The sequence below is a fragment of the Chionomys nivalis genome, chromosome 1, assembly GCF_950005125.1.
Source record: "Chionomys nivalis chromosome 1, mChiNiv1.1, whole genome shotgun sequence".
In the NCBI taxonomy this organism is placed as follows: Eukaryota; Metazoa; Chordata; class Mammalia; order Rodentia; family Cricetidae; genus Chionomys; species Chionomys nivalis.
The window spans coordinates 116388996-116415703 of record NC_080086.1 but is presented as its reverse complement, the minus strand read 5'-3'; the positions used below and the strand labels follow the sequence as shown (position 1 = coordinate 116415703).

Genomic DNA, 26708 nt, shown 5'->3' with positions numbered 1-26708 from the left:
GGCCATTTATGAGTGAGTACATATATTTGTCTTTCTGGGTCTGGGTTACCTCATTCAATATTATGGTTTCTAGGTCCATCCATTGTTTAATTTCCATGAGTTTTTGGGTATTCTGAACTTAGTGTTGTTGTTGAATTCTAATTTTAAGCCATGGTGATCTGATAGGATATATGGGATTATTCCATTTTTTTTTTGTATCAGTGGAGGTTTGCTTTTTTACCTAGTATGAGGTCAATATCTGAGAGGTTCCAAGAGGTGCTGAGAAGAAGGCATATTCTTTAATATTTGGATGGAATGTTTTATATGTGCCTGTTACGTCCATTTGATTCATAACATCTGTTAGTTCCCTTATTTCTATGTTAATTTTCTGTCTGATAGACCTGTCTAGTGGTGATAGTGAGGTCTTGAAGTCTCTCACTATTAGTGTGTGGTGTTTAATGTGTGATTTAACTTTTAGTAGTGTTTCTTTTACATATGAGGGTGCCCTTATATTTGAGGCATAGATGTTTAGTATTGAGATTTCCTTGCTGTAAGAGGTCCTTCTGTCTTTGTGTTGCTTTCATTGGTTAATAAAGAAACTGCTTTGGACCCTTGATCGTAAAGAACTTAGGTAGGCAGAGAAGACAAAACTAAATTCTGGCAAAAAGAAAACAGAGTTGGAGAGACACCATGGAGCTGCCAGAGACAGACTGCTGAATCCTTCCCAGTAAGCTACTGCCAGATGGTGATACACAGATTAATAGAAATGGGTTAAACTGAGATGTAAGAGTTAGCCAATCGGAAGTTAGAGCTCTTGGGCCAAGCAGTGTTTTAATTAACACAATTTCTGTGTGGTTATTTTGGGGCTAAGCTAGCTGGGTTCCCGGGATGAACAAGTGGGCCCTCTCCTTGCAACATTTCCTTTTGATGGATTTTTCCTTTGACTAATATGAAATGTCCTTCTTTGTCTATTTGTATTGGTTTTAGTTTGAAGTCTCTTTTCTTAGATATTAGGATAGCTACAACTTGTTTCTTAGGTCCATTTGATTGGAATTTTTTCCCACAATCCTTTACTCTGAGGTGATGTCTGTCTTAGAGGCTGAGGTGTGTTTCTTGTATGCAACCGAAGAATTAAATCTGTTTTCATATCCAATCTGTTAGCCTGCGTCTTTTTATAGGTAAGTTGAGTCCATTCATATTAAGGGATGTTAATGACCAGTGATTGCTAGTTCCTGTTCTTTTAGCTTTGGTTGTTGGTGATATTATTGTGCATGTTTTTCCCTTCTTTGGGAATTGCTGATGTGAGACCATCTACTTTCTGTGTTTTTGTGGATCTAGCCAACTTCTTTGGGTTGGAGTTTATCTTCTAGTACTTTGTGTAGTGGCTAGGTATTGGTAAAAATTAGTTTTGTCATGGAATATCTTGTTTTGTCAGTCTATTGTGATTGAAAGTTTTGCTGGGTATAGTTGCCTGGGCTGGTATCCATGGTCCCTTAATGTCTGCATAATGCTTGACCAGGACCTTCTGGCTTTCATTGTTTCAATTGTGAACTTAGGTGTAATTCTGATAGCCTTTTATGCTACTTGCCCTCTTTCCTTTTCCACTCTTAATATTCTTTCTTTATTCTTTGTGTTTAGTGTTTTGATATTATGTGATAAGAAGACTTTTGTTTTTGATCCAGTCTATTTGGTGTTCTGTAAGTTTCTTGTGTCTTCATATGCATATCTTTCTTTATCTTGGGAGAGTTTTCTTCTATAATTTTGTTGAATATACTTTCTGTGCTTTTGAGTTGGACTTCTTCTATCCCTATTATTCTTAGCTTTGGTCCGTTTATGATGTCCCACATTTCCTGGACAATTTGAGTTAAGCTTTAGTTAGATTTAATATTTTCTTTGACTGATGAGTCTGTTTCCTCTATTGTATCTATAGTGCTTGAGATTCTCTCTTCCATCTCTTATATTCTGCTGTTTATGTTCTTGCATTTTTGGTTCCTGATCATTTTCTTATATTTTCCTTTTCCAGAATTCCCTCAGTTTGTGTTTTCATTACTGCTCCTATTTCTGTGTTCAAGTCTTGAATCATTTCTTTCATTAGTTTGATTGCTTTTTCTTGGTTTTCTTTAAGTATTTGTTAATTTCTTCCATTTTTTGGTTTGTCCCATGTCGCGATCACCTCGACCAGCAAGGAAGACGCAACACTGGACTCTTATTTCAGCAGTTTATTCAGGAACCTTGAACAATCTTCGAATACTGGGGAAAGCCAACCAACAGCTAAAATAGCCCCTGGTGAGACAGCCCCATCAAGCTACGTGGGAAATGCGGATAGGTCTAGGTACATGGAAGGAAGCCACATTCTTAGTCTAGGTCATGTATGGGATGGTATGTGGTTGAGAGCGCATTTTCAGTCTTAGCCATATATGGGGATAGTACGTGACTTAGAGCGCATTCTCATGAGGGGGTGATGGGCAGAAAACAGTGCCACCTTCAAGGCACGGCACAACGCAGCTCTCTACAGTCCTATCCCCCCAGGTTTCTGTCTCAGGCCTTCCCCTGTGGAGGTCACCATCTTAAGCCTGCTCCAACTGAAGTTGCTGCCTCAGGCCTGTTCCCACAGATGTCACTGGCTTGGGCCTGCTCCCACAGAGGTCTCTGGTTCAGGTCTGCTCCCTTGCAAGTCCCTGACTTATGCCCTATCTTTCAGAGCCTGCTCCCTTGGTTGTTGCTCCCTTGTATTTGCTCTTGTAAGTTGTTGCCTTGGGCCTGCTCTGGCTCCAAATTGTAACACAAAATTATAAAACAAAAATTGTAACAAAAATAATTAAAAATTTTAAAATACTTTCCCTTTATCATTGTCCCAAACCAAAACAAACCAGTCAAACAAACAAACAAACAAACAAACATAAAACACATATTAAACATGAGCTAGAACTGTGGTTGTAAAAACTCGGCCCTACATCAGCAACACTTCTTGGGTCTAAGTGTGCAGCTACCCAGACCACACTCATACATATAGTACCAGTTGATTTAAATGGTTCTTAGGTGTTATTAGTTTATAAAAATCTTCCAAGAGGTTGTAATGCACAACCAAAGTAGAAAAGTAATGAAGTAATATAAAGAATCTGACAGCTATTTTAATAAAGTTAATATCACACTTTATATTAAACTCTATATCATACAGAGAAAATCCTTTAAACAGTACCTACAAATTATTCATAAAAATTGCTCATACACAGTCATAATGAATCCTCAATAAAACCTGTAATGTAAAAAAATAGTATAGTCTTGAAGACTCTAATAACAATATGATTAGGTGACATTGGAAATAAAACGTAAAGTACATTTTAATCATTAAACATGAAGCAAACTCTAAACTTTAACATAGTATTTAGAAAACAGAACAATGATAAGTTATACTGACTTTAATTACTGTTATAATTACTGTGTGTATATGTAAGATGTATGGCTGAAAGTTTGCTCTGAGAAAAATTAGTACTATTCAATTATTTTGTAACTAAGTGAGTCTACAGCTATACCACCCTGAACTCACCCAACTTAATCACAACTAAGTAAAACAGGGGTTAGGAAAGGAAGAACGAAGCACTTGCTTTATAATTTAGTTATTTCTTTTAGTGGAAGGATATACCCAGAGGGGAAGTGTAGTGTCCTCTTTAAAGTGCTTGTCAACTAGATTTCTTTTTTACATGAGAAGGAAGTTTATTGGGGAAGGGAGCAGACACACACATACAAACACACACACACACACACACATACACCACATGGGGGAGCGGGAAGAGAATGAGATAGTGAGACAGTGCCTCCTTAGAGAATCAACTAGATATCTTAATAAACAGATTATGGCCAGCCTGATGACTTAATGGGTAAATGTGATTTCCACTAAACCCAATGCTCAAGTTCAATCCCCAGAACTCACATGGTAAGAAGAGAATCAACTCCTGCAAGATATCTTCTGGCCTTCACCATTACACCTTCATTGGTACCTGAATACGCACACACCTCATATACATAAATAAACTAATGCAATAACAAAAAAAATTGAGTACAATTTCCATGGAGGAAAGTTTATATATATACACATACATAAAATTTTATTAACTGTTTGAAATTTTTATAAATGTATCTATGTACTTTCATCATATTGGTCTTCTCTCCTTCCCCTGACTACTTGCAGATCCAAATTATACCTCAAGCTTATCTCAACTTCATGTTCTTTTTCTTTTCTTTAAACTATCGAGTCTACTTTCTGCTCTCCATGAACTCATGAATATATGGTCATTTACTGGAGTGTGGTTAGCTTACCAGGGGATAAATGCTTAAGGAAAACTTGTTTTTCTACCCCTAGAAACTATCAACTCTCAAATGTTCCTCAGCAACAGGTGGAGTCTCATGAGCCTACTTCACATTTGAATATTGACTGGTTGATCATGTGCAGATCTCAGGCAGAATACAAACATAGATGCTGTGAGTTGACGAATGTGGTAGTCCTTCCATGCTTGGATGACATTGTTAATCTCCAGTTTTGCCCAGCCTCTGGCTTTTACAATCTTTTCAATGCTGCTTCTATGATATCCCCTCATCCTTGGAAGGAGGGGTATAACAGATATTCTACTTATGACTGAGCAGTCCACACTCATGCTCCACGATTGAACCAGTGTGAGGTTCTATGTCAACCACGATGCACTACACAAAGAAGCTTCTCTGATGAGGTCTGAGGGTTGTACTAACATTTGTATAGAGATATGAATTTAGAGGGCAGTTTTATATTATATATATTCAGCAAAATAGTAGTAGTAGGATTCACCTAGGGGCCTACGAGCTCTTCAACCAAGGGTTTATCACTATATTTAGAGTACCACGGATGCATTTCCTTCTGTAGAATAGGTCTTAAATCCAATTTTTAATTAGTTGGGTAGCCCCAAACATTTGTTTCCACTATTTCACTCATAGGCATATATTGCCACCTAGGTTGTTATTGTAGTTCATGGGGCTCACATTTGGGTAAGATTGCTGGTGATGTTTGTCCATCAGCATCATTAATACTACCTATTGACACATAAACCTAGCTAGTTCTAGTACAGTCAAGGCTGTTACACAGTGAAAACCTGACATGGAAAAACCAAACAATCAACCAACCAACAAACAAATAGAAACCATCACAGCTAAAGAACTGCTAAATTAGTTTCTTATTAAACTGCATTAGCATACACAATTTTTATGAGAAAATAAAATATATTCCCTTTACTTTTCAAACATGCATTTGTTTGAAACATGCATGTCAAAGGGAAGATTCTCAAGACTACACTTTCAGGGATCATTTCTATGGTTCGTTACTAAAGAAGTTTCTCTGATGGTGTGGAGCACCCAGGACCATGCAGACTAGGTACAGTGTCTCTTCTGAAGCTGAAGCCAGCTCTAGGTGTGGCTTCCATGCAAGCTGCCTTTTGCCATTGATTATTGCTCTTCTCTCCCCTTGAGAGAGAGGGAGGGAGGGAACACAATCTGAGTGGATTTCAGTTTGTTTGTTGTGGTTACTAAAGCCAGGAAGTTTGTTCAAAATCTTCAGAATATAATTGTGGATATAAGAAAAATGAGAAGAAAGAGAAAAAAGAAGCTCTTCTGCTCATTGCAAGCGGTGGGTATGGAGGAAGTGATGGAAGATGGGGAGAGGCTGATTAAAGAACTCTTATCTTATTTTAATTAAGTTTATTTGTAAAACAATCTTCTCTCATTTTACATGCCTACATCACTACATCACTACAAAGTGATATTTAAGGAAAGGAGTAAATGTCAGTTTCTATTGATTGCGAAGAACTTCAAAGTTGCAGATCAGGGAAAGAGAACACAAATCCTCTAGTGTTTTTCAGGGGTCGAGGCAGCTGAGTCAGTACTTGAGGAGCATAAAGCAGCTTCATTTCTCAGGACAGAGGATGGGAGAAGAGCATCGCCCATTCGAGGAGTTCTGGAGACATGAAAAAGATTCCCTTAGATGCCTAGCATGAAGGGCTAATGACGTAAAAGCCTCAGATTGACTGAGAAACTCCTGACAGGAAAGTTGACTGATAAAGCCTGAGGAATCTTTTGGTAAAATATCTCCATACCAACTTCGAGACTGTGAGAGAATCAACCTGCATGTGGAATCTTCCATCCTCAATGTTTGAACCCTTTTCCATACTATAAAACCCAAAGCTTCAGAGTCAAGTGCACAGTCTGTGCCCCTGCAGAGTCTGTGGCCCTTCAGTTGTTCTGACTAAAGGAACAGTTCTGATTTGGAGATGCTTTTCTGCTTTCTATTACTTCCAATCTGACCCAGTCAGTTCCAATCATATTAATATGAAAGATTCATGAAGATGCATTGAGATGAAGAAAGCACCAACAACTAGGAATGGTGGATTTCCAGAAGTACAAACACAGGCTTGGAACTTGTTCCTACTGTTACAGTGAAGAATATCCCTCCAGTGGTCATAGTTTCAGGAAAAGTACTCCTCAGTGACACCAACTAGCTTCGGATAGGGTACTGTTTTCCTTTCTTCCTCATCAGATAGTAGTAGCAAACTTTAGAGGAATTCAAATATTTTCAGATATTTTAACTAAGGACCACAACAAAGATAAATATGTAGGAGTTAAATATTTTTTATTTTGTTTTGTTTTAACCAAAATAACAGAAAATGTTATAAATTTTATATAAGGAAATTTAAATAGGCTTCTCCATTCTAAAAATGATTTGTATGAACACTTACCTCATCTTCAGTGTTGGCTTCCTTACATGAATAGTGCAAAGATCAGCATCAGGAAGCGGATGTAGGCATTGTGGCTCCCCACAAACTGGGGATATAGCAAAGACACCCTTGTCTTGTGAAACTGACTTACAGGTGGCTGTCACAGAGGCAGCTAAGAGATGTTTGCAAGAGATGAGCTTCAAAGGACTTTGTGTGCTTGTACCAAATGTTTGGTGTACTTATGATGTAGGTTTGTCTCAAACGTCCCTGGAATTAAGTTGTTACCAGCGTAAGTACTGCTGCTTCAAAGTGACAGCAAGTGAGGAAACTTGCACAGCTTAGTGTGGTGTCCAGTGTGTCTGTGCTAGAAGAGGATTTGACCCAACACCTAACAATGGCAGTATTCCCTGTCAACTGTGCAATTGTCAGTGGAAGGTGTGAATTTCTGATAATAAAAAGATTGTACATAAAACCAAAGTGACTAGCCTTATAGCCAAGATTGACCAACTAACTTCATTGGGCAGAGAAACTCCAAAAGCAACATTAGGAAAGCCATGATCAATAATCATAAAGGAAAAACAATGCAGATGTGGCATCATTGTGCTTATCCATTTTGTTAGAATGTCATATATAATAGGCCCTAATAATTCAAATGGTGATAGTCAATATATTTCTTTTCTTTTTCTTTTGTAAAATTTCTTTTTTCATCTCTCATACAATACATCCCAACTGTAGCCACTCCTTCCTTCACTCCTCTCAGTTCCCCTCACACCTATCTTTCCCCCCTTATCCATTGCTCCTGTTTTCCTTCAGAAAAGAACACAGCTCCCAGGGCTATTAACTGAACATAACATAACAAGGTGCACAAACACTCATATCAAGGCTGGAAGAGGCAATCCAGTAGAGGAAAGGGATTCCAAGAGTAGGCAAACAGTTACTTAGTGACACCCCCAACTTCCACTGCTAAGAGTCCCACAAAAACCCCAAGCTAAACAACTACAATGTATATGCAGAGGATCTAGTGCAGACCCATGTGGGCTACATGATTGTCACGTCAGTAAATGTAAGCCCCTATGAGCCCTGCTTAGCTGATTATGTGGGCCATGATCTCCTGATGTCCTTGATCCATCTGGCTTCAAATAGATAGAACTAGAAAAAAATCATTTTGAGTGAGGCAACTCAGACCGAGAAAGACAAATTTTATATGTGCTTACTTATAAGTGGCTATTAGTCATTAAATACACTATTACTACTAATAATTTTCTAAAACTTACCTCAGCCAAAGGTATATAAGCAGATTTCATATGCCAAATACCAAGTCTCCAGATTAACGTAGAAATGCAGCACTGCAAACTGTCAACAACCTCCAGAGCTTTATAAAAAGTGACGTTTTCTTAAAATTGAATTGGTTTTCACCTATAAAGTACATTTTCATACTTAACACAGGAAGCTATCATATAATTTCCTGATTGATATTGATAATTTGTTGTTAGTTCTTTCTCTCCATAGGTATTCTGAATATTTATATTTCAAAAACATGAACTCTACCCAGTTTTTCAACAGAGTTATATATTACTGAGTCTTTCAGTTAATTTTCAAAAGATCATATGGTCAAGAAATATTCCAAACAAAACATATCTGAATAAGAAATATATAAGCTTTAGTTTCCTCAAATACCATGTTTATTTAGTCAGTGGCAATTGATGTTGATTTTAATGCTTGTGTTATCAACTGCCTTTTTTTAGGATTCATTCTAGATACCAGACTTTGAGAATAGATGATCTTGAAATATATGGAAAACTCATTTTATCTTCGCAAAGAGGAAGGGTTACAACTTACTTGGTCCTCTGAGCACTTTGATTTGTTAGTATCTTTCTTTCCTCTCCTTTCTGATCAGATTTACTGCTTGTCATCAGTGAAGCCATGAGCACAATACAGACTCGTGACTTTGTCTTATTATGGTTGAAAATTCAGCAATGACTTTTTTTCTTTTTCTCCAAGAAACATTTTTACTACAAGAGAAGGGTTTTATAGGGAATGACAGCCATTAATTGCTTCTTATCGCCCCTTCTCACTAACAAGAAAACACACACAGAGAGAACACAGAAGAAAGCAGAAATAAAACCTCTCGTACAAAATGAGATTAGATTCAATCAACTAGTGTGTCTTCCTCTTGTTTCCTATAAAAGTATTTCTCTGCCCAAAGCTTATTAAGAAATGATCTGTAGGATGATATATCTCCTAATTACACCATGTCAGACTTAGAATGTGATATTTTTTGTTCTGCATGATGCTAGGGAAATTGAAAGATAAAATTAAAAGGAATCTAGGAGGAAAATGAATATTTCCCTTTTGGGTCATTCATAAAATCTTTACTTCTTAAAAGAGTGATGAAAAATAGTTTTAATTCAAGGAATAAAATTAGTGTCTTAGAAATACAAAAGAGAAAAAAATCAATTCATGATATACAAAGGATGATACATTTCTGGAGGTACTGGAAGAGATTCTCCTCAGCCCATCATTTAATAGAATCTGGATAGTGAGAGACTTCAGTTGGCCAACTCTAAAAAGACAAAGCCTTGGAGCTCACTCAGCCTTTGAATCAATCACAGGTTGTTCAAATCCTGTTCCTACAAAGCAGCCTCAGAGTGAGACTCTGCCTACTCCATCCAAGAATAACCTCTTGCCAGATGATCCCATTGCATAACAATTGCACAGGGTTGAAACTCCTGTGGGAAACCAAATGTCTTCCACAGAAAGAAACTTTGTCTGATAAGCCCCTTCTTGGTAGTTGGCTCACATCCTGGGTGTTGCACTGTGGAACCATTGATTTGTAGAATACTGGGTAGTTAAACTTTTACCAAGAGTTGTAGACTTGACCTTTGATAATAATGAACTGTTAAGATTGTGAGGAGTCTTGAAGCTGAACACATGGATTTATGCTGTGAGGTACACATTAGCTTTGGGGGCTTATAGGTAGAATGTTATGGTTTGAATTTTAATCTGAAATGTTCCTCTAAAGACTTGTATGTAAAAGATTTGACTCTTGGCCATTTATGCTATGGGGAACTGCTTTGATTTTTAGGTCGCGGGCCCCTTGGAGACAGCCTAATGTGTTTTCCCCCACTGAATGTAGATATAAGATGTTCCGAGAATAAAGAGGGATTCTGGCCTTTTCCAAGATGACCTTGTAAGCTGTGTCAGTTTTATTCCTCGCGACTCCGTTTCAGCCGGGTTAGGGAATCTATGTTGGACCCACATGGGCACCGACAGCTGTGAACCAAAATAAAGCATTTCTCCATTTAGGCTCATTAACTGGATGTATTCATCACAGTTATTACATCTAGGTCTCTGTCCTAAGTCACACTGGATGATGAAATCAGCACTCAGAACACTTACTGTTCTGTGCTTCTCAGTGAAACAGAAAATCCATCTTAAATTTTCATAAAACAGACAACTTAACAAATAAGGGTTAGACCTTCAGTGCTTTGAAATGGTATACAGCAGTATATAAGATGAATTTGAATTTATAATTCATTAGTCTTAGCTTACCAAGTGCCAATGTTACAGGCATGTGCAACCAAGCCTGACAATAACACTACATAAAATTGAGGACAATAGTCCCACGAATACTTCCTGATTCCTGGTTCAGTCTCTAGGAGCCCCATGAGTCCAGGTTAGTTGATTTGGTGGGTTTTCTTATGGTGTCCTTGACCCCTCTGGCTCATACAATCCTTCCTTCCCCTCTTCCACAGGATTCCTTGATGCTTGCCTGTTGATGTCTGTATTTGTTTGATGAAGCCTCTCTGATGACATTTGGGGTAGGCAACAGTCTGTGAGTATAACAGTATCATTAGTAATCCTATCATTCATTTTTCAGTCATATTTGGTTCTATTCTAGGTTTCTGAGCTATCTAGCCTCTGGGGTGGGGCTCTCCAAGCTCTCTCGGGGGTAGGCTCCTGTTGTGGAACATTTAACTATGTAAAGATGTGCTACATTTGTTTATTCTGTGTAATATTACTTTAACTGTATAAGGCGTGTTACATTTGTTTCTGTCATCGTTGTTAATAATGCAAAGATGTGTTACACTTGTTTTACCTGCCCTGCTTAAAATTGAATGGCCACTAGCTAGGCAGAAGAGGAGTAGGTGGAGCTGGTGGGTAGCAAGAATAAATAGGAGGAAGTCAGGCACAGGAGAGAGAAGGAGAAGGGAATGAAAGAGAAGGAGCATACCTGGGGCCAGAAGCCAGGCAGCTGCAAGTGAGACAGACAAAGACAGTGAAAGTAAATATATAGAAGAAAAGAAAGGTAAAAAGCCCTAAGGTAAAATGTAGATGAAGAAAAACAGGTTAAACTATAAGAGCTAGCAAGAATCAAGCATAAGAAAAGACCAAGCATCCATAACTAATATTAAGTTTCTTTGGCATGATTTGGGAGCTGTTAGTGGCCCCAAAAAAGAAAGTTTAGTTTAGGCTCCCTCTCTTGGTGTGGTCTCAATCAATGATGGATCAATCATTGGTTGGCCACCCCAGCAATTTCTGTGCCACTTAAACTAAAACATATATTATAGGCAGGACCAATTATAGATTGGGTTGGTGTCCCAATCCCTCCACTGAAAGTCTAATCTGGTTACTGGTGGTTGTGATTTCAAAATCCGTACCCCCATTGCTAGGAGTCTTAGCTAGGGTCACCTTTGTAGATTCCTAGGAGTTTCTACTACGCAAGGTTTCTAACTTGTCCCTGAGATTCCCCACTCCCAATTCCAGTTGTCCCTTTGAGTACTCTCTCTCTCTATCCTTCTCCCACCTTATCCACTGGCCAAGGACTTCTGCATATATGTTACAGTTGTCTTCCTTGATCACTTCTGCATATATGTTAGTTTCTTCCTTGATCTTCTTGACTCCTAACAGCAGGAGCAGGGGCTGTCTTCAACTCTTTTTCTGGCTTTTGGGATAGGATAGTATTCCTCATACTAGGTTGCTTTGTCCGGTCTTTGTTGTGGGATATTTGGTGGCACAGTGAAACTCTGAGACTGAGTTAATAAAATTAACCTTGGATCAAGAGGCAGAATTAGTAACTAGTTGATAAGGCTTAGCACAGACAGTACAGAGAATCTTTTATTCTTTGGCTCTTTGCCCTTTCTTCTCTTTTGGGGGCCCAGCACCCAGATCCCAAATGAATAACACACAGAGGCTTATTCTTACTTATTTTCTTTAGTTCTTTCTCCATGGTTTGCTGGCTGGCTGGCCCGTGAATACCTCCTCTTCTCCATTTCTTGCTCCTTGATGTCTCTTCCCAGATTTCTCCTCCTCCTTATTTCTCTGCCTGCCAGTCATGCCTATCCTTTTTTTTGCCTTGCTATTGGACGTTTGACTCTTTGATAGATCAATCAAGTGTTTTAGACAGACAAAGTAACACAGTTCCACAGAGTTAAACAAAAGCAACATAAAGGAATGCAAAACATCTTTGTATCATCAAACAAATATTCTACAGCTTAAATGAATGTAACATATCTTAACATAATATTCCACAACAACATAAAGGGAAATGAACAGAGAGGCACAGGAAGGAATAGTGAGGGACTTAGAGAGTCATAGTCCTTTTGGTCTGGAATGAAAGGAGAGATTGACTGGTTGGCTCTCCTGTGAAAAGGGGAAGATCAGCTGGTTACTCTTCCACCCCTTCTTTGATCTATCAGGTTTTTAAGCTCAATATCTGACTCCTGAGTCTTTATTGGTAAGATGAAACTTATATAAAAACAACAGGCCTTAATAGGATGGAATAATAATAGTGTCTAGTCTTACTACAACTTTATATGGTGTGTTTGGTTGATATCCATGAGATATCCATGGGAGGCCTACCATGGAAACAGAGGAGGAGTGGATGGGGTACGGGCATAGAGGAGTTGGGGGGGAGGACTAGAGGAGAGGAGGGAGACGAAATTATCATCAGGACATAAAAAATATATTAAATAAAGAAAAGTGAGGATGATCCCTGTCAAAACTATGAATTATCTTCATTATATATTATTACTTGAAAGAAGGGTACAGAACAATGTACAAAATGCTTCTTTCATTGGAGAAGATGCATGCATATGTACACATGAAGATTCATAAGATTAATTTTAATAAAGGAACATGAAATGTATTAAGTAAATAGAGTTACACAAAATAAGTGGAAAACAGGCAACTTCAAAACACATTATTTTTAGTGTACTGGTTTTGTGAAAATCACTCTAATCACATCTAAGACTAAAAGGGAGTTCTCAATTTTAATCAATAGTCTAAACAAAAGAAGTAAAAGCAATAGAATTTTGAAAGTATCTGAAACTACTTTACATATACTATAGATTAATATATACATAAGTAATATTTTTAAAGCATAAAATTGATAAATTGAGAGAAAAATATTCATAAAACCAGAAAAATTTAATGTCAATTTGATCTGGAAATATATTCATAGTCTCTGAATAATATTTTCTTTTTCAAAAGTTATTTATAGGGCCTAGAGATATGGGTCAGGGAATAAAGGCTCATACATGGGGAGTTGAGGAATCCCTGACTGTAAAGGATGGATGAAGCCTGAGTGAATCTGTACTGTTTGACTTAGGCACAGTCATGTCAAGGACCCCATGCCTCAGATCCACGCCAATGACAAAGCCTTCCGCATATGGATCAGGTCGGGAATTGGTAGAGCTGTCCTCTAGTTGGAGGGTAAATGTTGACAGTGTATACAAAAACTAGCAACTGCAACTTAGTTCTTCTGGATTCCAAGGGTACTCACACACAAAGATATCTTATCAAATTTAGGGAAAGTGCTGTGGTTCCAGGTTGTGTTTTGGATCATAGTAGGTGTTTCCTTCAGAGTGAGCACACCCCACCTGATCACAGTTTGTTAGTATGTATGCTTGTATCTGTCCTTTCTTCGTTCTCTTGCTGCCCCAGTCAGATGTCCAATCCCTTGATGGTATACACAGCACTAGTACTTTTCTTGAAGATGACCTGTACTTAGTTCCCAGCACCCATTCCAGCTCAAAGTGAACAAGATACCTACTGGTCTCCATGGGAACACCTATGTGCACATATACACAGACAGACACAAAAGCATACACATACTTAACAATAAAATAAAATATTAAAACTAAACTTACTTCTGGAAAACTTTTGAAACAATGGCAACACAATGGCTTTAGCCCCCTCGGAACCCAGATAATGTTTTTGGGGGTGGGGTGGGGGAGTTTCGAGACAGGGTTTCTTTGTAGCTTTGGTGCCGGTCCTGGAACTAGCTCTTGTAGACCAGGCTGGTCTCGAACTCCCAGAGATCCGCCTGCCTCTGCCTCCCGAGTGCTGAGATTAAAGGCATGTGCCACCACCACTCGGCCCAGATAATGCTTTTTAAGAACTATTAATCATAAGATGATGGTCCTTGAAGAATAAGTGATTCCAAGCTGGAGACAGAAAATATACAGGATGTGTTTGTAATACATTTTTGTAATAAGACCAGAGTCACTGTCAGAGTTAACTAAAGTTAACCACAGAAGCATAGTAGCAAATGTAGAGAAATCCTTCTGTTCAATTCTGAGATAATTTACATGTGAAAAAGAACATTGAACTCAACTGATTATAATACACTGAATATCTTTAAAAAATACATGGTTTTATGTTACTAAACAAAAAACAAAAATAAAATAACAAGGAAAACAGTTCTTCTATCCACTTCTATTCCCACCCACCCCTTCCTCCTCTTCAACCCACGCTCTCTATCTACTCCTCGCAATGGGTAAGGGCTCTCAGAGGAAGTCAACAAAGACTGGCACATTAAATTAGGGCTGGACAAAGCCCCTCCCCCTGCAATAAGGCAGAGCATGACCTCCCACAATAGAGAATGGGTCCCAACAAGCTAACTTGTGCAGCAGGGATAGATTCTGGTCTTATTGCCAGGAGACCCCTCAGATAGTCCAATCTTCACCACTATCTTCCACATATAGAGGGTCTAGTTCAGTCTCTTGGAGGCTCCACAGTTGTTGGTCTAGAGTTCATGAGTTTCCACAAGCTTGGTTTAGCTATTTCTGTAGATTTCTCCATCATGATCTTGACCTCTCTTGCTCATATATTTCTTCCTCCCTCTCTTTGATTGGATTCCCAGAGCTTGGCCTGGTGCTTGGTTGTTGAAGGAGCTGTGGGCAGGCCTGCTTTTCGTCCTGCCTAGATCCCATATGGCTAGCTTTATACCCAAAATAACAACACACAAATTGTATTCATTTAAACACTGCCTAGCCCATTAGTTTCAGTCTCTCACTGGCTAACTCTCACATCCCGATCAACCCATCTCTAATAATCTGTGTAGCACCATGAAGTGGTGTCTTACCTGGAAGATTCTAGCCTATGTCCATCTTGGGTCAGAGCTTCTTCGCATCTGCCCTGGAGAGAAGTGGCATGGCATCTGCCTCACTTCCTCTTCCTCCCAGCATTCTGTTCTGTTTACTCCACCCACCTATGTTCTAACTTATCAGGCCAAGCAGTTTCTTTATTAATTAACCAATGAAATCAACAGATTGATATATGACACTTTCACATCACTTGGTTGTGAATCTCTGCTTCTGTTTCTGTCAGTTACAGGATGAAGGCTCTATGATGATAGTTGGGGTATTCACCAATCTGATTACAGGGTGAGGGCATTTCAGGCACCCTCTCTACTCTTGATAGGAGTCTTAACTTGGGTCATCCTTGTGGATTCATGGGAATTTCCTTAACACCAGGTTTCTCTCTAACTCCATAGTGGCTCTATGAAAATCTTTCTTTCATTGCTATCTCTCTCCATCCATTTCCCCCCTCGACCATCCCATTATCTCATGTTCTTATCTCCCATCCCCTCTCCTTTACTGCCCTACCCCTCACTCTCAGCTTACCCAGGGGATTTCATATAACTCCCCTTCCCAAGGCCAATTTATATTTCCCTTTTAGGGTATTCCTTGTTACCTAGCTTCTGTGGAATGGTGGATTGTAGTCTGGTTAGCTTTGCTTTACATCTAATATCCACTTATTAGTGAGTACATATTGTGTTTGTATATTGTTGTAATAAGAGTGACGGGGCTGCGTCCCCGGCACCTGGCCGTCCGCATGGCTTATGCCCCAAAATAATTACACGGAAACTGTATTCTTTTAATCACTGCCTGGCCCATTAGTTCCAGCCTCTTATTGGCTAGCGCTTACATATTGATCTAACCCGTTTCTGATATTCTGTGTAGCACCACGAGCTGGCTTACCAGGGAAGATCTTAACCTGCGTCTGTCTGGAGTGAGAGAATCATGGCGACTCCCTGACTTGGCTTCTTTCTCCCAGCATTCTCTTCTGTTTACTCCACCCACCTAAGGGTTGGCCTATCAAATGGGCTAAGGCAGTTTTCTTTATTAGTTAACCAATGAAAGCAACAGATAAGATACAAGAACCACCTCCATCAGTATATACTTTCTGAGTCTAGGTTACTTGACTCAAAATTTTTTTTCTAGTTCCATCCATTTGCCTGCAAATTTTATGATGTCATTGTTCTTAAAGCTGAGTCATTTTCCTTGTGTAAATGTATCACATTTTATTTATCCATTCTTTAGTTGGGGGACATCTAGGTTGTTTCCAAGTTCTACTTATTATGAATAATGCTTCTATGAATGTTGTTGAATATGTGTCCATATGGTATGATTGAGTATCCTTTGGGTATATGTCCAAAAGTGGTATTGCTGGTTCTTGAGGTAGATTGATTCCTATTTTTGTGAAAAATCAACATACTGATTTCCAAAGTGACTGTACAAGTTTATACTCCCACCAGCAATGGAGAGGTGTTCCCCTTCCTCAGCTTCCTCTCCAGCATAAACTATTATTGGTGATTTTTTTTATCTTAGTCATTCTGACTGGTATAAAATGGTATCTCAGAGTCATTTTAATTTGCATGTCCTAATGATTAAGGATGTTGAGCAATTCCTTAAATGTCTTTCAGGCATTTGAGATTCTTCTGTTGAGAATTCTCTCTTTATCTCTGTAACCTATGCTTTTTAATTGGATTATTTTGTGTCTTGATGTCTAGTTTCATGAGTTCTTTATATGTTTTGGAGATTAGCCATCTGTCAGATGTGGAATTGGTGAAGATCTTTTCTTATTCTTAGGCTTTCTGTCTTATTTATTGTGTCCTTTGCCTTACAGAAGCTTTTAAGGTTATTGAAATCCCATTTATTGATTGTTTCTCTCAGTGTCTGTGCTGCTGGTGTTACATTTAGAAAGTGATCTCCTATGTTAATGTGTTCAAGGCTACTTCCCACCTTTCTCTTCTGTCAGGTTTAATGTAACTGAATTTATGTTGAGGTCCTTGATCTACTTGGACTTGAGTTTTGTGCATGGAGATAGATATGGATATATTTGCAATCTTCTATAAGTTGATATCCAGTTATGTTGCTCAATTTGTTGATGATGTTTTCCTTTTCCCATTGTACCATTTTGATTTCTCTGTCAAAAATCAGGTGTTCATAGGTATTTGGATTAATGTGAGGGTCTTATATTTGATTCAATTGGTCCACTTGTTGGTTTTTATGCCAATATCAAGCTGTTTTTATTACAATAGCTCTACAGTAAAGTTTTAAGTCAGGGATGGTGATTCCTCCAGAAATTCCTTCATGGTATGATGTAGCCAGAGGCTGCTTGTTCATTCTTGGCTTCCCAGACCATGAAATAATCATTCAGAAACTATATTATTTACAGTACTGTTTGGCCAATAGCTGAGGCATATTTTTGGCTTACTCTTATATCTTAAATTAGCCCATTTCTATTAATCTGTGCATCACCACAAGGTCATTGCCTATAAGAAAAGTTTCAGCTGGCTCCAGTGGAGGAGTCTTTCTCTTCTCTTAGCTAAATAGCTTCTCCCTGACTCCACCTGTTCTCTCTCTCTCTCTCTCTCTCTCTCTCTCTCTCTCCCCCTCTCTCACTCTCTCTTCCAGGCTGACTATTCTATTAAGCCATTGGCTTAAAAACAGCTTCTTTATTCATTAACCAATAAAAGAAACACATATACAGAAAGATTTTCCTACCATTTCTTCTTTTCTGATTAAATAAAAAGGAAAATTTTAACTTTAACATAGTAAAATTACATATAACACAATATTAAATATGAATTACTATTACATTATTCATATCTACCTTGTCTTTTGTCATTATTAAGAAATACTTTAGTTATCTTTTCTTCAATTCTATTAAAGATTCCAAAAGAATATAATATCACCTCCAAGTAAGCAGAAAGTATTTTGTAAGCAACTTCCAAAACTCTAGAATTGACAGAAACAGGTCGCTGCCTGGATAGTCACCCAAAGATCTTTTGTAATGTTGTGGGCACCCATCTTTAGCCTACTAGCCCATAGTATCTGGCAGACTTTTGCATGAAGCAGGGAGCTTCAAAGATAGTTCCACCTATATTGGCAGTTTCTCAATAATTTGTCCCTGTATCCTGAAGAGTGTCTGGCAGACTCATGAAGCAGGAACCCTGAAGGACCATCTCTTGTAGGGATAAGTCCCGCCCTTTAGGGGGCGTGTTTGCCTCGGGCTAATGTTTACCTATAAATCTGGTGAGCTTGCTAGCAGAGCTTGCTTCTGCGGGAATGGTGGTTCTGTAAGTCTATTTCCACATTAAAGCTGTATATATTTTTACAATCTGTCTGCATTTGTTTACGCCATTACAGTCTCTCCTTTGGGTAATTTCAGCAGTCATTTCTCTGTGGGTCCTGCATGTCCAGTTCATACAGCATAACATCAAGCAGTCCAGAAAAGAACAGTTTCTTGCACAAATGTCTATCCAACTCGGTAAGAAGTCTCTTCAATGCCCATCTTCCTCTTGAAGTAGATTGGTGTTGCCAGGAGCAGATGTGTCTCATTGTCATTCTAGCTTTCAGTGTCTCCATTGAGAAGTTTGGTGTTATTTTGTTGGGTCTGCCTTTATATGTTACATGGCCTGTTTCCTTTTCAGCTCTTAGTATTCTTTCTTTATTCCTTATATTTTGTGTTTCGATTATTAAGTGTTAGGGTATATTTTGGGTGTCCTGTCTATTTGGTTTTCTATAGTATCTTCTTATATCATCATAGGCAGTTCCTTGTTTAGGTTGAGAAATTTCTTCTATGATTTTGCTGAATATATTTTCTGTGTCTTTGAGCTGGTATTATTCTCCTTCTTCTATAACTAATATTCTGAGGTTTGGTCTTTTCATGGTGTCTCAGATATCCTGGATGTTTTATGTTATGAGTTTTTATAGTTTAATGTTTTCTTTGACTAATGAATCTATTTCCTCTATCATATCTTCAATGCCTGAGATTCTCTCTTCCATCTCCTGAATTCTGTTGGCTGTGGTTGTATCTGTAGCTACTATATGTTTACCCAGATTTTCCATTTCCAGCATCCCTCAGTTTGTGTTTCTTTTATTGAATGTATTTCAATTTTCAAGTCTTGAACTTTTTTCTTCACCTGTTTGATTGCTTTTTCTTTAAAAAATGTATTGATTTCTTCCAATTGTTTTCTTTGTCTTTTCCTCCATTTCTTTAAGGGAATTTTTCATTTCCTCTTTAAGGGTCTCTATCATCTTCATAAAGTTATTTTTTAAAGTCATTCCTTTCTGTCTTTTGGTTGGGATATTCAGGTCTTCCTGTTGTAGGAACACTAGGTTCTTGTGATGCTATATTGTTCTTTAGGTTAATGAATGTACTTTTGTATTGGTGTCTCCCCATCTCTTTCTCCAGTCAATACAGGTAGTATCTTTCCCTCTTTTTTTAATCATTGCAGTTAGTATCTGTCCCTTATGGAATTGCTCTTGATCCACAGTCACTATCTCTATCTCAGGGAACAGCTGAGGTCTGGAGGGGGAAGCCAGGTTTGAGGGAGGAAAGGGACTTGTAGATTACAGGGTCTGATGAGGGATAGAACAGCTTGCCTTCAGGAGGCCTGTCTGCTGACCAGAGAGTGCATTTGAAACGAATGGAGGAACAGCTTGGAGTTTTGACCCAGAACCTAAGGTCTAGAGATTGGGCTGTCCAATTGAAAGGCTGGTCACTCTCCTCTTGGTAAGTCTATGCAGTTACTGTCTGTCTAATTCACTTATTTATTTTTTGATAATCATTTCTTAAGGGACCATTTGAGAATTTTCTGATTACCTGAGCCTCAGGATGACTGTAAAGTTAGATTCCACATTCTTTTTGTGTGAGACAACATGAATCCCATAGTGTTTTTTAAAAAAGTGTGTTTAGCTGACATACAAATAGGCTTTATTTATGACATATTCACCTTTGTATGTCATTGTAATTTGTTTAATATTCTTCCCTACCCCTCCTCCACTGGATCTTCCTCACATATGGTCCATATTTTCTTTCAATTCACACACGCACATGTGTGCACGTGCACACACACACACACATGCACACCTAGATTTTACTGGTTGAGTATGAATAAATAAATTAATAAAAATTTCATAAAAGACTCAAGCTCATTTCTTTGGATTTAGTTATTATACTATTATTGTCTTCAGGTGCTTTTAAATCAAGATGTAGGTCATGAGTATTGAGAGTATGAAGGGAAGACTGTGCTCTGAATTGATAATGAGGCAGACACTTTGGAGTTTCAATAGCTCAAATGTCTTTATAAAATATTTGGTTTCTATGATGAACATACAAACAAAAAATTGAGTTCCTAAACTTGTGTGATAGAAAATTATTTCAAGGAAAGGGGATTTTGAAAAATTACCTGTTCTCAGTGAGGTGTGGTGGCGAACACCTTTAATTCCACCACTCAGGAAGAACTGGTCCTAATTCCAATGAACTTCATATTAGCTCCATCAGAAACCATAAACAACTCAAAAAAGACGTGAAACTCAGATAAAGGGCTTAAAACATAAGAGAAGTATTGGCATTCACTTTAAGTAATTGTCACATCTCAGAGGTTAGTTTTCCAACAAACTCAAACTGATGTCCAAACTTTACTATAATACCATCAATTTCTTCAAGGTACCGTTGTGTCCTAGATTTAATAAAGCAAGTTTTTGTAAAGAGAAAATCTTGGAAAAGGATTTGATTGTTTTGCATTAAACAACCTATTTTTTTAAGTAAAAATCTCAAAGGATTGTTTGCTCTTTCTCATTCTGTATCCATTTCCTCTTTCTTTATTGTAACATTTGAAAAATGACAAATCACACTGAGTATAAACTTTTAACATTTGGGTAATTCAGAGGAGGTATTCAGGCAACAGATTCCATGGCTAAATTTCAATAAGCCAAATATAAAAATAGGATTAATTAATGTTTTCTACCCAGTTGAATTATTTTCATAGATCAATCTATGAAGAGGACATGGGAACTGCACATCCATTCCTTTCAATTAAATAATTAATCAGATCCATTTAGCATCATCATTATGTAGAGAGGCATAACCTTAAATTTAAAAAAAAAGTCCCCATTCATTTGGCATTAATAATGAAAGACACCAATAAAAAATAAAAGCAAGGTTAATGGCACATTGGAATTCAGTCAGAGAGAAAGGGGGTGGCACAAGCCAGCATATGATAAAGTTTAGACACTGAAGGTGAAATGATATTTGTGGTTTGTATTTCATCTTTGCAGGTTTGCTTTTAAAAAATTGATGAAGCAAATTTTCCGTAAACATTTTAAGGCTTTGTATGGAAAGGCTGTGGCCCAAGATCTGACATATATTGATAAAATAGTGTGTTAATTGCCAAATATGCCTCATTTTGTGTGGAGGATAATATGCTTTGCCACATACAGAGGCAATTGCAGGTTTAATATATTTGGTGTTGTATATCAATCTTGTTAAATCAATCATTACAAATTATTTCAGAAAGGTGCCTGCAATTCAGTGGCAAAGCCTATGTGGAAGCCAGCAAGGCTCACCCAATGAAAGCAGCACAGAGTTTTTCTGTGTTGTTTCTGAAGAGGATTCTCAAAGACTACTCAAGAACATCCAGGTATGACCACTCACCTTTGTACATTAAGCATCCTTTGCCTTGTACAGACTCCTATGTCTCTCGTGACTCTGGGCAGCTTTTTTAAATTAAGATTTACAGAGAAATAATCTTTAAGACGTTGGTAGATCCAAGTCCCACTTCTTGTAATATGGTTTCTTGGTTGTAACCATTGACAGGTATCCTCAGTGTGGGTTTCTTCAGGCTCCTTGCATCCTGATAGACAGATGAGCCATGTTTATTCCTGTGAGGAAATGATCAGTTATATTTCTACTTTGCCTCCATAGCTTCCTTTTGCTAAAAGTGTTTTAATGATGAGTAAATATCATAATGTGTCCACTGCAACCTAAAATAGTACATGCAAAATTCTTTGATTTCTGGTTCAACTCACTTACTAAGGAGGACTATAGAAAGATTCCATTTCCTTCTTCCTCCCCATGTAGATTTCAGCACCAATTCATTTTATTTCCCTTTCAAGCAGATATCTCAAAGATCTCATACTTCTTTGCACCAGTCTTAGCAAAGACATTACCATGGCCCACATCTTGTTATACAAATAGGAAATCCTCATTCCTTTTGCTTATACATACTGATAAATATGCATCAAGCATACATGTAAACATACAGACACATTCCCATACATGTATACATATCTACCTGCAGTCAAACCTCAGCTGTCAATTCATTGCCTTTGGTTCTCTCTCATAAGCAATATCCATGCTGATTTCAACAAAAGACATCTTTCAGGTGTTGAAATGAATGAGCAGTATTATAACTCTCCACTGTTTCTTTCAGCAACAAACAGTTGCATGAACAGATCTCCTAAAATAAGGTCCAGTGAGGCATAGATAGACATCAGTATGTTTTTATGTAGCTGGACTTTTGCCTCTGATTTTCCTTTGCATAAATTAAGAAAGAAATAGCAAATATAAGTCAATAGACATAATACCATATGTACAATGACACTGTGATGAAAACCACACTTCCTGTTCAGCATACAGGTATGCTCAGGCCTCATTTTGTCACTGTTCATTTGCCTAGGCGGATCCTATTAGCAGCTGCAGTCTCTATAGGCCATCAATAGACTTCTCTGACTGAGAACATCTCTGACTTCTTTTTTTTTTTAATGAATCCAATTTTTTAAAAAATATTTATTTATTTATTATGTATACAATATTCTGTTTGTGTGTATGCCTGCAGGCCAGAAGAGGGCACCAGACCCCGTTACAGATGGTTGTGAGCCACCATGTGGTTGCTGGGAATTGAACTCAGAACCTTTGGAAGAGCAGGCAATGCTCTTAACCTCTGAGCCATATCTCCAGCCCCCATCTCTGACTTCTTGAATGGTCATGTGCAATGGCCGTGTGACAGTGACATATGGACAGGAGACTCAGGGAAATCAGGGTATGAAAAATTTCTCAGCCAGTTATAAGCTGTTTGTGGGACATCAGTCTGCCTAATTCTACCCCCTCTTTGTGCCCTGTTGTTCAATCTGACTTTCAGTCTAAGTTATTAAACCTGAATTTTTAAAAGCACAGTTATTACACTTGAAACTACTTATACTATTTTAATTTTGTATAAAACGTCTCTGAGCAACCTAAGAACCCAGCTTGATTCCAGACGGTATCATAATAATGTACAGCATAGCTAAAAAGAAATCCCAATTTTTCCTAATTGGCATTCATGGGAAAATTAGGAAAGGCTTTCAGCCTACTCAATTATTCATTGTTACTATGTGTTTTCTAAAGTTACCACTCTTGGCTCATCTACAGATTTATATATAAAATAAACAGTAGAATTTAAAGTAAAATGCAGTAAATAGAGCTGGTGTTGACAGCGACTGTAAAGACATTTCCATATTTCTAAGTCTTTGACAGTGACTGCATGTCATCAGATTTATCCTGGTAAGAAATTTAAGAAATAAAGTGAGCAAAACAGAGCTAAAGAAGCTAGTGTTCAGAACTCTGACTTCAGGACCACATGAGAGCAGTAATCACATATTTTTGATTAATTGCTTCACACATATTCCTGTTTTTAACACGTCTGCAGTAAATTAGACAAGACTACTAAATGTGTTATAGAAGTGGTGTCAAAGATCATGTATTGCCCCATTTGGCTTTGCACTGTTATAGTTTATTAAGAGAGAAAGAATCAAGAGTAATGAAAGCAAAATTAGATGGGAAACATCCTAATGTAATTTTTAAAAGCAAAGTTTTAATTTGACCGTTGCCCTTATCTATTTTTAAAATGATGATTTCAACAGAGAGCGTTTCTCTTGAAATTAATCTTTGATGTTAGCATACAAGGTCATGCATTCCTTGATGGCATTTCTACACGTGTGACATTATATGATTTCCTATTTATCCTTCTCCCTACTGAGCGCATTTCCTGCCCCCCTGTAATCCTCCATTCCTCATTCTTGTATCAGTTTATTTTTTGTAATCCTCCTCTGCTCCAATCTTCCCATTCTTTAAATTCCAACAGTATTGAACACAGGTGTTCTCTTCCCCAGAGGCTTTCAGTAAAGTTATTTGATTATTGTAATGATTATAGTTCAAGACCAATTAAAAAAAAACCCACTAAATTATACTTGTGGATCCCTCTCTGTCTCAAGGACTGTGCTGGGAGCATTACCATTAACAGGATTAGTTTTTGCACAGTCTCCACAACATTCCTATAAGTTATGATATAAGCCCTTTCTTCATATGAAGAAATGCAGATCTAAGATAAGTAATTTGACAAACATCCAAGGGTTGGGTACTTTTGACACTGGTATTTGAGTCAAATGATAGCCATGCAACATGTTAAACTATGGTAAGTGCCAGACATGCTTTTGCACTTAGAACATCTTTATCAGCTTCCCATCATATTTACAACGAGAAATAAAGTCTCCCCCAGGCTATGGAATCCATTGTCTCTGCCTACATCTTCTCAAATCAGTTCATCAATGTTAGAACAGTTTCCTTGATTCTTTACCATGTTCAATGTGTTGACCCCAGAGACTTGGCTTTGCTGCTGCTTCAGAGTCAGATTTTTGCAATGTGTTTTCTAGACTTTCTTCCTTTACCTAACTCCATGCTCAAATGATGGACAAAATGTAATGCCCTCAGCATTCCTTCTAACATATGAAACATTTCGTATGCTTTAGTTTAATTTGTATTTGTAAGAATTACTGTCTTACCTTGTAATCTAATGAAAGGTGTATTTTCACCACACAGTTGAAGCTTTAGAAGAACAAAGTCTTTCCCAATCTTCTCCCCACTGGATATCTAGTGGTTATGCTGGCATGGTAGATGGGGGGAGGGGTTGTTAACTTATATTTATGGAAGGAGGCACAAAGGAGAGGGAAACACAGAGGAAAGAACCCTGAGAAGCTATCTTATTCTAGAGTGCTGAGGATTCTCCTGCCTTCATCTTCCTGCTATCTTCTCTGCTAACTCTTTGTCAATAGTTTACTTCTAAAATATAGAAAGGTTTTCTACTTTGGGCTCCTTACTGCCTGATCTCCAAAATCTTTTCTTCTTTTTCCTTCTTTTCTCCTATGTTTAAATAATATTTAATCAGACGATTCCTGTTGTCATGACCATTCTTAAACCATGGATGTGAAACACTTTGAAGTGAAAAATTTACCCTCTTCTGTTGTGAGGAGTTGCGGGCTGTGTTCCTGCCGCCCCAGCTCCTGGTCGCCTGGCTAGCTTATGCCCCGAAATAACAACACACAAATTGTATTCTTTTAAACACTGCTTGGCCCATTAGCTCTAGCCCTTACTGGCTAATTCTCATATCCCGATCAACCCATCTCTATTAATCTGTGTAGCACCAGTCTTACTGGGAAAGATTCAACATGTCTGACCTGGCGGCTTGTTTCATTGCGTCTGGCTCTGAGAGGAGCTGCCCTGCATCTGAGCTCATTTCCTCTTCCTCCCAGCATTCTATTCTGTTTATTCCACCTACCTAAAGGCTGGCCAATCAAATGGGCCAAGGCAGTTTCTTTATTAGCCAATGACCTTCCTCCATCACTCTTCTCTGTTAGGTGCAATGAAAACCACTGAGCCAAGAATCCATTGATCTTTTCTTTCCCTGAACTGTGTAAGGAAACATACAACCAAGCTTTTCTTGACTTTGAAGCCATGGCAGAAACTGGCACACTATGAGGGCTGTGGTTCACACCAGGCTGGAGGCATTAATGTCTGATCCCTTGTGACCCTCATCTAAACTTCATGGCAAAGATTGGTTATTGTTTCACTTAGAGGCATGCAATGATTCTTTCCTTCCCTTCCCTCCCCTGCTGAGATTTAGGACAACTAAACAGCTTCTTGTAAGTTGACTAGAGATACAGTATCTGGCATAATATTGGAACAAGGTGGAGATTCAAGTACGAGGCACATAGTAAAGGCTGAACCCTGTCCCTGCATCAAAGCATTGAATAGAAGTTTTAAAACAAAAGCTGTAATGATGACAGTGAATGAATGCACAATGGAGTTAGATTTCAAATTGGTTTTTGTGTACTTACATAATTTCTATCCTACCCTTGACCCACTCCACTTCCTGTGTCCTCAGTCCTCTCAAATTCCTAACCATGTCATTATTGTCACATGTACATACCTGTATAGATGCACAATTATAAATATATGAAGACAGCCTGGTAAACATGTATATATACATATACATATATATATATACATATACATATATGTGTGTGTGTATGTGTGTTTATATATGTGCATGCACATTAGTAAATATATGACTACAACTTGGTGAATCCATTTAGTGTTATCTCAATGTGTATGCATTTTTGACTGACCACTTGGGATGGGATAACTGATCAAGGTTTGTCCCTGATAGGCTCACCAAAGGTTGATTCTCCCTTTCTTAGCAGTCATTAGCTGCCGGTAACACTTCATCTAGAAGTAGGACTTTGGCCTCATGAGATTTTCCACATCCATCTTGATACATCCAATGATGTTGTTATTGTACAAGTCTTGTTTCGAGCTCATGGG

The 26708-nt window shown here is 38.0% G+C and overlaps 1 non-coding gene across 1 annotated transcript; it reads left to right on the top strand.

Moving 5' to 3' along the window:
- The first annotated feature begins 5289 nt into the window (after window positions 1-5289).
- On the top strand, window positions 5290-5505 carry LOC130889980 (small nucleolar RNA U3). Its single transcript, XR_009058666.1, has one exon. It is a non-coding gene; the product is annotated as a small nucleolar RNA U3 (small nucleolar RNA).
- The last annotated feature ends 21203 nt before the right edge of the window (window positions 5506-26708 follow it).